The following is a 12252-nucleotide window of genomic DNA, read 5'->3' as shown; positions in this document are numbered from 1 at the left end:
TCCGCGTCCCCAAGCCAATTCCTAAACTCCAAAATCGCCAGAGGCCAGAGAGTGTTCCCACACTTAGCTTGCTGAGAATGTCGCTCCCCATACCAGTCCGCCTCCTTAAGTTCCATGGCTTGCTCTTGAACCCCGAGCGCCATGAATGCTCCTTACAGTCACCGTCTACTCGCATTAATGCGAATGAACTCAGGCGCGAAGGCTTCAACATTAAATTCTCCAACCTGCCAGACCTCCTCCCGCGTTCGGTTGACTCGTGGCAGCTAGCGTTGGCCATGTGGCCTCCTCGTGCTAGTTGTACCCTCCTTCTTTTCGGATTAGACACCCGCATCCGGGGAAAGGATTTCTTTATGCACCAAAGCGATACAATCCTTTTTGAGCTTGTCATCTTCTATCATATCCAGAGGGCCAGAGAAGAAATGTATAGACTGAGACGCTCCCTGATTAGCAAGCCGATCAGCTACCTGGTTAGCTGTCCGCCTTACATGATGGAAGGAAAGATTCTGGAGAGCTTGGAGCTTTTCTTCCAGGGATTCCAGGCGATTTAATAATCTCCAACTTTTGGCTATTTTGACCGCCTTAGCTCCTGCTTGCATTCGTTTAGCTGCCTCTATAAGGATGAGTGAGTCGCCTTCTACTTCAAGAGGTGAGAGATGATGCTGTTCAGCTGTGCATATACCTTTCCAGAGACCTTCTAGCTCTGCAGCGTTGTTAGTATCTTTCCCTATGGAGCCGTAGTAGACCATCAATGCTTCTCCATTGTGACGTCGGATGACTCCTCCAAAACCAGCAGGTCCTGGATTGCCTTTAGCTGCACCGTCAAAATTGAGCTTATAGGAGTTGTGCGCAGGTGGGGACCAAAAAGAGGGTGAAGCTGATCTGGTGGAGGTTTTAATTGTCTCTTTGACTAAGTATTTGAGATTTAGATTCCATTCCTTCATAATGCAAAGCTCCTGTTGAGTTTCCGGCATGTCATCCTTATTCCAGACTTTGATGGCTAGAGTTTCCTGTAGATGTTCTTTTAGCTTGAGCCAGATATCATCTATAGATCTTGAGGTACTGTTAAATATTCTGTGATTTCGCTCTTTCCACAGTGTCCAATAAGCGAATCCTGGTATAATGTGCCATAAGGAATTAAGTATCCGGCATTTGTATGGATATTTTTCCCAGTTCCTTATAGTGTCTGTAATGTCCTCCGGCTTTGGGTGTGTTCTCCTGCTACATTTCTCAATTCTTCCCCAGATTTGTTTTGCTAGCGTACAATCTTCCATTAAATGTTTGATAGTTTCACCATTTGTATTGCAGTTTGGGCATCTAGAAGGCCCTACAATGCCTCTTTTGTTCAAATTATCCCAGGTTAGAATGCGTTTTCTACTGAGAAGCCACAGGAAGGTTGATATTTTAGGCCAATGCCCAGCTTGCCAGACTTGCTCCCATAGTTGATCTTTTGCCATTCTGGGATTGGAGTATCGTAGTTGATGAGCTTCCTTAGTTGTGAAAGTACCCTTGGTTGTGTAGCCCCATCTGAGTTTGTCTAGCTGATTCGAGATTCGAATCTTTCTGCTGCTGAGTTCCTGATCTATATCTGCATGTTCTTCTCCCTGCCATTCTGCTTGCCAGAGACTCGCTGGTTTCCATGCTTGGAAGTCATGATTTGTAGACGGTTGCCAGAACTGATGTACTGAAGGAATGTTTGCTTGGTTCATTTGAGCTTGCCAATGCGGTTTGTGGAATAAATTAGCCAGTTTGGGAAGTTGTTGCCAAGAATCTTCCCAAAAACGAGCTGTCTTGCCTGAGTTGATTTCCCAGAAGCTATGCTCCTGAAGGAAGCTGCTTTGGGTTTTTGCATTGTTCCAAATTAGAGATCCCTGCGATGTTGGATTTATTCGGATGAGTTCATTCTCTTGACTGCCTTGAGCATACTTGGCCTGCCATAATTGTGCCCAGGGTGTATTTGGCTTGGAGACCCAGTTCCACCAAATTTTAGCACTCATGGTGTTATTGCTTTGTAGCGGATCTCTGAGACCAAGCCCACCTTCCGATTTTGGTTTGCAAACCTCTGTCCATTTGACAAGAGCCCATTTCCGGTTCAAGCTTGTAGATCCCCAAAGAAAGTTCCTCTGAAGATTTCGAATTTCTTTTAAAATCCCTTTCGGAGCTGCTAGAAGAGAGAATAAATAGAGCGGCATAGCTTGTAGAACTGCTTTGATTAGAACAAGTCTGCCAGCTAGATTTAAAGCTCTATAAGTCCAAGATGAGAGCTTGGCTTCTATTTTGTCCAGTAACGATTTCCAAGTAATCTGCTTGATAGCAGAATCAGTGAGAGGGGCACCAAGGTAGTTTGACGGCAAGTGTGAAATTGTGAATCCTAGGATCCTAGCTATGATCCTTTGCAGGAAGGGAGGGGTATTAAAGAAAAAAAGCTGAGATTTGGACGCATTAATGGAGGTGCCTGAAGCTTCTGAGAAAAGGGAAAGAAGGGATTTGAAAGCAGTGGCTTCTTTAGCAGAGGGGTGCCCGAAGAGCATTGTATCATTAACAAATTGCTGATGGGTTTGGGGTGGTCGCCCATGAAGAGAGATTCCTTTAATGCTTTGAGAGGAAACTGCTGATTTGAGGAGCCTGCTCAAGCCTTCAGCCATTAAAACAAAGAGAAAAGGAGATAGAGGGTCCCCCTGTCTGATGCCACGAGAGGGGCGAAAGGGGTGGGAGGGAGATCCATTTAGAATAACAGAAAAGCTTGGCGATGTGATGAGATTCATGATCCATCTGGACCAGGTTACACTGAAGCCAAAAGCTAAGAGCATTTTGTGGATATAATTCCAACTGAGTTTATCAAAGGCTTTAGAAAGATCCAATTTGAGAAGCATACCTAGTTTTTTGAGCAGCTTTAAAGAGTGGATGACTTCGTTTGAAAGTATAATTCCATCCATGATTTGCCGGCCTTCAACGTACCCTGTCTGTTCTGGGGAGATGATCAATGGTAATAGCGGCTTGAGACGGTTTGCAATGACCTTTGAGATTAGTTTGTAAATTACATTACAGAGTGCTATTGGTCGATATTTCTCCGGCTTGTTTGAGGCTGCTTCCTTGGGGACTAGAGCAATAAAGGTTGAGTTAATGGATGGGAGTATCCAGTGCATACTTCGGGATTCTTCCACCAATTCCCACACTTCCAGTTTTATGAGGTCCCAAAATGCATGGAAGAAATTGGCCGTGAATCTGTCAGGCCCTGGCGCTTTTCCATCTTTGAGCTGAGATATGGCATCTTCTACCTCTTTTAGCGTGACAGGCTGGAGAAGTTGTGTGTTGTGATCTTCATTAATAATTTTTTGAATGTGTTGAGTGATGGCTTGGATTGCTTCATCTCTGTTTTCATTGGGTTCCTTTAGAATGTCCTTGAAATAACCAGTAAATTCTTTCTCCATATCTTCGTGAGCTTCCAATCTATCTCCCTGTTGATTATTAATAAAGGAGATTTTGTTGTGCATGCGCCGTTGGATGGTTGTTTTGTGGAAAAATTTAGTATTTCTTTCGCCTTCTCTGAGCCAGCTTACTCGCGACTTTTGCCGCCATAAGATTTCTTCCTGTTTTTGCTTCTCCTCTATTTGACTCCATAAGGTTTTCTCCTGTTGTGTTTGTTCCTCAGTGCGTCCTTCCAGAATAAATCTTTGTTGTAATTCCTTCATCTGCTGTTCTAATTTTTGTTTGTTCTGCTGTATATTGCCAAAATGATCTCGGTTCCAAATTTTGAGTGCGTGCTTCAGATGTTTCAGTTTTTGCTGGAACTGATACATCCTGGCTCCTGCTGGCGGAATGAAGGATGTCCAGGCTTGATTGACTACCTCTTTAAAGTTGTTGTCAGTGAGCCAGAAGGCCTCGAATTTGAATGGTCTATTGCTGCTGACGCCAGGTCTGGACCATTGGAGAAGAATAGGCCAATGATCTGAACCTCCTTGAGGGATGATTTCTGCATTGAACTCTCTGCCTAAGTGTATGGCATTATCTGATACTAAAAATCGATCTAGTCTTGAAGAAATTTGATGAGCTCCTTTTCTTTTGTTTGACCAGGTGAAGATGCCATTTGAAGTTGAGATGTCCATGAGTCGGTTATCTTGTATAAATTGCTTGAATCTACTGCTATCACTATCTAGCCGTGTCCGACCCCCTCTTTTCTCTTCCATAGATTTTATGATGTTGAAGTCTCCTCCGCCTATCCATAAAGGAAACTTTCTGTTTGCATTTAGGATGGAAATCGTGTCCAGAAGATCAGATTTCTGCTGTATTGTTTGCGAGAAGTACACATTGGTAATATGCCCATGTATGCTAGTGCCAATGATGTGAAATGTTGCTTGAATGAGATGCAGAGTGGCATGAAAATTGTCAAGTGACACTACCTGAGGATTCCATATGATGGCCAGGCCTCCGGAGGCTCCAGAGGAGTCCACTGCTATCGAACTGCTGCCTGCCCATACTTTACTGCTGAGACTGTCCATTGTTGAGCTGCTACATTTTGTTTCTTGGATCAATACTATTGTTGGTTTTTCTTTCATTATGATGTTTTTAATTGCTCTGTGCTTCGTGGGACTGTTTAGTCCTCTTATATTCCATGAGAGTAACTTCATGTAGACGGAGATTTGGGCTTGAAGAACTTGGTCAACTTGGGGAATTGCCCCGAATCCATGAGTATTTCCCCTACTGCTATGGTGCGCTGTAAGTCTGTTTTTCTGCCTCTTTTCTTTTGTTCTTTGATGATTTTTCTTCCATCCCAATGACTGCCTCCTTGGATGCCCAAACTTTTGTGATGATGTACTCTTGTGAGTACTCCTTCTATTTTGTCTAATTGCCAGGGAGGGATTGAGTTATACTCCTTTTGCTTGCATGCAGCTTCCAGTTTGGATATGTCCAGCTTGGATATGTCAAATTCCTCGAGATCAACGTCTTCTCGATCTTCCTCCATATCATTTGCAGCAACTAGAGCGTTCTCCATATTTTGATCATGAAGACTTAGAGCTAGAGCGGCATCTAAATCCATATCCGTCTCTTGATTGGACTCGTTTAACATGGTTTTTCCTTTAGCGGAAACAAGATCCCCTGGCTCTGAGGCAGAGGAGGGTAATTCGGCATGGATGGGAGGTGCAGAAGTTGATGAGGTTGGCCTAGATCTGTTGGGGGATGTCTGGGAATGTTGCAGAGGATCAGAAGTATCGGCTTCAGGCATGACATGTATATCTTGTGAGGCTAAAACTGAGAAATGATTTGGAGGTGGAGCTTTGAATGCAGGAGCATGATTAGCTTGAGTTTTTTTTCCATGACGGCGACGGATTGGGATTTTTGTAAAGCCTTCAGGATCAAGGTTACCTTCACCGGAAGGGAATTTAGGCTTCACATTAAGGGGACAATCTCGGAAGAGATGACCATGCTCATGACACTTTCTACATCGAAAAGGGATGTGCTCATAGTCAAGAGTCTGTTTCCATTCATAATCATCATGAAAAAGACTTACCGAGTCCGCTAAGGTCTTGGTGAGGTGCATTTTGACGCAGATCCTGGCATATGAGGTGTATTTTCGCGTCTTTGTTTCTGTGGCCACTTTGATGAAGGTTCCCAGTTTGTTGCCGATGTCTGCTAAAGTTTCTTCTCTCCAGTATTCCACTGGTAGGGAATACATTCTGATCCATACAGGTGCCCAGCTGAAGTCTTCTTTGTCAGGATTGAAGCGAGGCTTCCAATCTGTTAGATATAAGCCGGATGAGTTGAAAAAGTACGGGCCTCCTTCAAATATCCTGGTTTTGTCTTCTAGGCAGTTAAAGATAGCTGTGAAGAAGCCCTTTGGGCCAAGCTGTAATGTAACTTGTCCTTTGGGCTTCCATTTGGAAGCTATCCAACCCTGGAGGGCTTTCTCTGTGGGCCAAAAGCCCAAGAACTTTCCAATGAGTGCGTAATCTTGCATAAATTGGATTTCTCCATTAATATGGTGGCTTGGTAACTCAATCTTGATTGGTTCTGCTGCTTTTGGGATACAAGTAGCTGAGGTCACTTTTGTCTGAGATTGGCCTGTTGCATTTTGCTGTCCAATGCTTTCTTCCTCTTCTGCAGGGTTATCTAAGGACGTCGTCCTTTCTGGCTGCTGTTGCTTTTCCTTTTCCTTCTCTGCGTCTTTGTTTGCAGGGTGTCGTATCTCTTCGAGTGGCTGTTTGTTGGTGCGATTTGTTCCTTTTGGAGGGGAGGCAGAGCTCTCCCCTCCTACCTCAGCTTCCATAGGACTGTCAGTGACAGTGCCTGCTACAGACAGCGTGAGCCTGTTCAACGGCGGCGACGGCTGCTAGGTTTTCCTTCCACAGTCGTTTCAGCATCAGAGCTAGGTTATCCAGATAATTTATTAAAAATATTAATAGGTAACGACTCTATTAAATGGCTAGTTTTTGAAAAATAATATTTAAATTAATTTATTAAAACTAAATATTTATTTTGTTTATTTGTTCATCTATGTAGGTATTGGCGTCCTTTTTATAGTATTTGTTGTTGATTTATTCTTCATTAGAGTTTATTTTCTTGATCCTTAGTGTTTTTTATGTATTTTATCATCCTATTCGTTCTTAACTCCTTTTAGTATTTTTATTATTTGTTTAATGGGCCTCAACCCCATTTTTTATCGTTGACCTTATTTTACTTATTGATTACTTTTGTTTGAATATATATATATATATATATATATATATATATATATTTCTTTTGACTTGTATATAATTTAGTTTATTGTATTTCCATTAATTATTTTATTTATCAAATGATCTTGTCTCGATTAGGGTCTTGACTCATTTTTATAGTTTTTGACTCCAGTTTGACTTTTATTGATTTATTTATTTTTAATAAATTATTTTAAATATTATTTTTCAAAAACTAGCCGTTACTTATTAATATTTTTAATAAATTAATAAACTAATATCATTATTTAAGAATTATTTTTCAAAAACTAGTAATTTTTAGTTTTAATAAATTAATTTTAAAAATCTAGCCATTTAATATAGTCATTCCCTATTAATATTTTTAATAAATTAATAAAATAATATCATTATTTAAACATTTTTTTCAAAAACTAGCCCTTTAGTTACTTAATAATATTTGTTTTTAATATATTAATAAATTAATATCATAATTTAAATAGTATTGTTCAAATATAGCCCTTACTTGAAATTATGTCTCTACATTGCTTTCTATTTAAGTCTTTGTCATGATTTGCCTCTTCATCTGGTCCTAATGATGAACCACACTTATTGGGTCAAAACGCATCCGCCAAATATTTCTCTCATATGATTGTAAATTTTTTTTGCATTTTAAAAATTATATAAATGAGATTGAAAAATTAATAAGAAATTTTATAATATTAATATGCTTATTAAATAATTTTCAATTTGATACTAATTTGATTATATTATAATCCATAAAAACAACTTAATTATCTCTTGTCATATTATAAAATACTAACACTTGCAATATTATGTAATTTTATCTAGATTTAAATTTCAAGTCAAACAAAAAAATATTATTACATTTCATAATAATAATTTAAAACATTATAATAATAATAATAAATTAAATGGAGGTAAATTATTAAAATAAAATACTCAAAAAGCAATTGTGTTATTCATATTACACATCAAATTAAAGCTTAGGAGGACTTTGTAAACTTTGCTTTTAAAAAGTGATATTTGGAAGTCTAAGATTGGAAAGTAATATCGGTGTGTTGGGATTCCTATGTTTTTAATAGTTATCAATTAAATACATTTTCAGCTTTTGCAAGATCAGGATATGATTCTTTCTTATCCTAACAAAGTTATCATTTACAACTTGACATACTTAAATATCTAATAAGGTTGTCATTTACAACTTGACATACTTAAATACCCATTACCTACTCGGATGGAGAATAACATTATATTATATTAAGAATATATGTTAATGTTGATTGAACAACTTCTTTTTTAATTTGTTTCCATATGATAAAGATGAATGGGATTAATTGAATATAGTTAAGTGGTTATAATGATTTAGTTATTTATAAAATAATTAAAATATGTAGATTAACCTATATAAAAAAACTTTAACTGCTCATCATATATGATTGAATATGGAAAACCCCACTAACATTATTCTAAATGAAAAACTCTAAACATTAATAATTTATTATTGAATCTAAAAGTACATTAATTAAGATAAAAACATCCCTACCTTTGAAAATAATAAAATAAGTTAAAACTCACAAGAAAGCTATAAAATATGTAAAAGTTCATGATATAAATATATAAAACATTTTTCACATTAATTAATTAAAGTGATTTAATGGAGTAATGTCATTCTCTGACATCGACATACGTGTTTTGAAATGGAAACACTTTTTATAAATTCATTCTGATGGGACGTACCAACTGATCAACTTTACAAGTTGTTAAAATTAAATAGTAACCTAATTAGAAATATTAAATTTAGTTAAATCAGATTACATCTATCATTTTATTAAGGATGACACTATTAGTGAGGAGAATGTTCTTTCACTATTTTTATTATTTTATAAACCAATATAGATTAATTAATTTTTATTTTCATATTAATAGAATAGTATAAAATTTGGAAACATTTATATTTATTTAAAAATTGAAATTTTATTTTCATATTGATGGAATAGTATAAGATTTTGAATCATTTATATTTATTATAAAAATTGAAATTAAAATATTAAAATAAATATGTTTAAAAATTATAATTTTTATTAGTAAATTTAAATTATGGAGTAAATATATTGTTTTTATTTATATTAAAAAAAAATTAAAATATAAAATAATTTTATTTTATTTTTTTAACTGAAACATGTATGATTTATTTATTTGGAGAAAAGATTGGACTTACGCCATGGCAGCCATCATTACATTGCTTCTGTTTCTGTTTCTTGTGCTATTACAATAAGCATGTTCCTCATGGGTTACAGGGATAGAATGAGCTTTCATCATTTAAGAGGAGTTGTCCTTTCCCAAGAGTGCAGCGTTTGTTCGCCATCAGATCTGCTTCACTGTTCAAGCTTCTGAGGATATGGAGGAATTTGTAGGAGTCGAAGTCGAGCATGACTCTCTTTAATCTGTTCAGAGTTTTGTTGAGACTTGCATTGTTGAACAATTTGCCCGTATTTAAATTTTTTATTAAGATCTCTGAGTCTCCAAAAGCTTGGAATTCTTTGTCTCCCCTGTCTCTGGCTATTTGAAAAGCTTTGAGGAGGCCTTGGATCTCTGCTTGATTGTTGGTTTTCTGCCCGATGCCCCAGCAAAAGCTGTCCCTTCTTGATCCGTCCGAGGCATAAATGACCCCTCCAGCTCTTGTTGTCCCAGGATTGCCTTTGGAGGCTCCATCGAAGAAAATCGTGGTTATTTTTTGTTTTCGCCACCATTATTGAATGGTGGCTTCAGAATCTCTTTTGCGCCATTTCAAATTCACTGCATGAGGGGCTGATAACTACTTCCGAGGGTAGGGGAGAGGGGGCCCAGCCACCTCTCTTCTGGGCCCCCTCTCTTCTTCAGGGAGAAGCAAAGAGTCATCTGAAAAATATTGTTGTTGGGCTGCTTCAAGGAGGAGGGATTTGGCCTTTACCGCTGCCGAGAAAGGAGCTTGCAACTTTTCATTGAATATCAGGTCATTCCGGGTCAGCCAGATCTGCCAACATACAAATTTGGGGATAGCGTTCCAGACTTTTCTCCAAAAAGATTTGCTGGGGATTTTGTTGGGATAGCATTGATTCCATGAGTCAAATAGATCAGCAACAGAGTTAAAAGGGGGGACTGTGATTTGTAGCTCGTGTAGTATGAGTCCCCATACTTCTTTGGCAAACTTGCATTCCATGAAGAGGTGCTTGGCAGTTTCTAAGCTGCTTCTACACAGCTCACATCTATGCGGCCCAGCTATGCTTTTTTTCATCAGATTGTCTCCTGTTAACAGCTTGTTGTGGACCAGTGTCCAAAAGAAGAAGTTTACTTTAGGAAGAGCTAGCGGTTCCCAGACTTTCTTCCAAAAATCTGGTGGTTTACTACAATTCCTGTTTGGCTGGAGGGCGTTATAAGCTGCTGCTGTTGTGTAGCTTCCAGATTGCCCCCATCCCCAGCTATCCTTCATTTTTCTGTTCACTGGGGCCGCTTCTTCTAGCAGTTCTTCAAGGGCGCGCTTCTGCTAGTTTAGCCGATCTGGAACTCCAAAAAAGTCCCAGCCTTGCCAATCGTCATGACAATCCCAATTGGACAGATCATAAACGGTGTTTATCCCTGCGCGTTCCAACCAGTTTTTTAGCTCTGCGATTTCATCAATTTCCACGAGGGGATCTCGATCCATTATTCTATCATGCCACAGATTTGTATGTTTGCCATTCCCTGGGATCCTGTATGCCTTACCTATGAAGAAATTCAAACTTTTACTGCATAATTTATAGACATGGGCGTTGTTGTTTGTTTGAACTGCCTGTAGACTTTTGAGCGGCATCTTGTGGGCGTATTTTGATTTCAACGTATTGCAGACAGGGTGCTTTGGGTCTTTGAATAGCTTCAACATAATTTTTCCTCCAAACGTCGGGTTGACTACTACCGGATCACGGATTTGTAGTCCTCCCTCAGTAGTTCGACACTTGACCACGTCCCATTTCACTAAGTGAAATTTATTTTGATTTCCTTCCCCCCCCTGCCAGAGGAAGTCACGAAGGATTTTGGAGATTTGGTCCGTAACACTTTTTGGGGCGAGGAGGAAGGCTGCTTGATAAATCGGGAGCGCAGATAACACAGTCTTGATCAGGATGACCTTGCCTCCTTTTGTGAGCCAATATCCTCCCCAGACTGTAATTTTTGTTTTAATTTTGCTGATGATTTCGGACCACAACGACCTCTTGTTGAAGCCATTTGTGATGGGGAGGCCAAGGTATTTTATCTTCTCCCAATGGGCATGTCCGTTAAAGCCAAGAATGTTAGAGATACTTGTGAGCTCTTGCTGCCCAATGTTCCAACCATAGACTTCACTTTTTCTTTCATTGATAGAGGCTCCCGAGACCCTGCAATAGCTTTTGAGGACAAAGTCAAAGGATTTGGCTATTCTAACAGAGGCACCTCCCAGGAGGAGAGAGTCATCCACAAAGAGTGAATGGTTCTGAGCTGGAGAGGTAATGGAGGGTTTGAGGCTAGGAAGGGAGCCTAGAACTTTTTCAGCTGATAGCTTTCTACTAAGGGAGTCCGCCATCAGGATGTACAGGAAGGGAGAGAGCGGGCATCCTTGCCTGAGTCCTCTCTGGGCTTGGAAAAAAGAGGTAGGACGACCGTTTACAAGAGGGGCAATCCAGGGGTTGTGAGTGTAGGCAGCGATGAGATTGACAAAGTGGGGGGAGAAGCTAAAGGAATGGAGGACTTTGTAAAGGAAGGAGCGATTGACTTGGTCAAAAGCATTGGCCATGTCAATTCTTATCAGCACACCGTTTTCTTTTCGCTGTTTGCTTGAGTGAATTATCTCCTGCACTTGGATGACATTATCCAAGATGTGCCTGCCTTCTACAAAGCCACCTTGATTGCTGGAGATCAGCCTGTTGAGCAGTGGCTTTATCCTGTTAGCAAGAAGCTTTGCCAGAATTTTATAGGAGGCGTTACAAAGCGATATTGGCCTGAATCTGGCGAAGGTTTCGGGGTTGGTTTCTTTAGGGATAAGGGCGAGGTAGGTGGAATTAGTTCCTCCTCCTACCTTAGCTTTTTTCATGAATCCTTTTACCATCTTTAAAAGATCCGCTTTGATGATGTCCCAGCAAGTCTTATAAAAGTGTATAGTGAATCCATCAGGCCCAGGGGCCTTGTCCGAATCCATAGACCAGATGACTTTAGTGATTTCTTCTTCAGTGATGGGGTTAATGAGAGCGAAATTGTCTTCAGGGCTGACCAGGAGAGGAATGTTGGAGAGGAGATCAGCAGTTTCCTCCTCATTGGCTTGATTACCTGCGGTGTAGAGATGTCTGAAATGTCTTTCAGCTGCCTCTTTTATCTGGCTGAACCCTTTGCAGATCTGCCCCTCTGTTGTTGTTATTTCAGAGATATGGTTTCTGGAGAGTCTTGCTCGATATTGGCAGTGGAAGAAGGGGGTGTTTCGGTCGCCAGCCTTCAGCCACAGACTTCGAGATTTGATTCTCCAGTACTCTTCCTCCATCCGAAAGGATCGAAATGTTGAACATTGAATTTTAACTTCTTT

This window comes from Pinus tabuliformis, chromosome 4_2 (assembly GCF_031772625.1).
Source record: "Pinus tabuliformis cultivar Carrire ecotype Pingquan chromosome 4_2, CPIR1, whole genome shotgun sequence".
NCBI classification, from domain to species: domain Eukaryota; kingdom Viridiplantae; phylum Streptophyta; class Pinopsida; order Pinales; family Pinaceae; genus Pinus; species Pinus tabuliformis.
Note: the sequence above shows the minus strand (reverse complement) of the source record.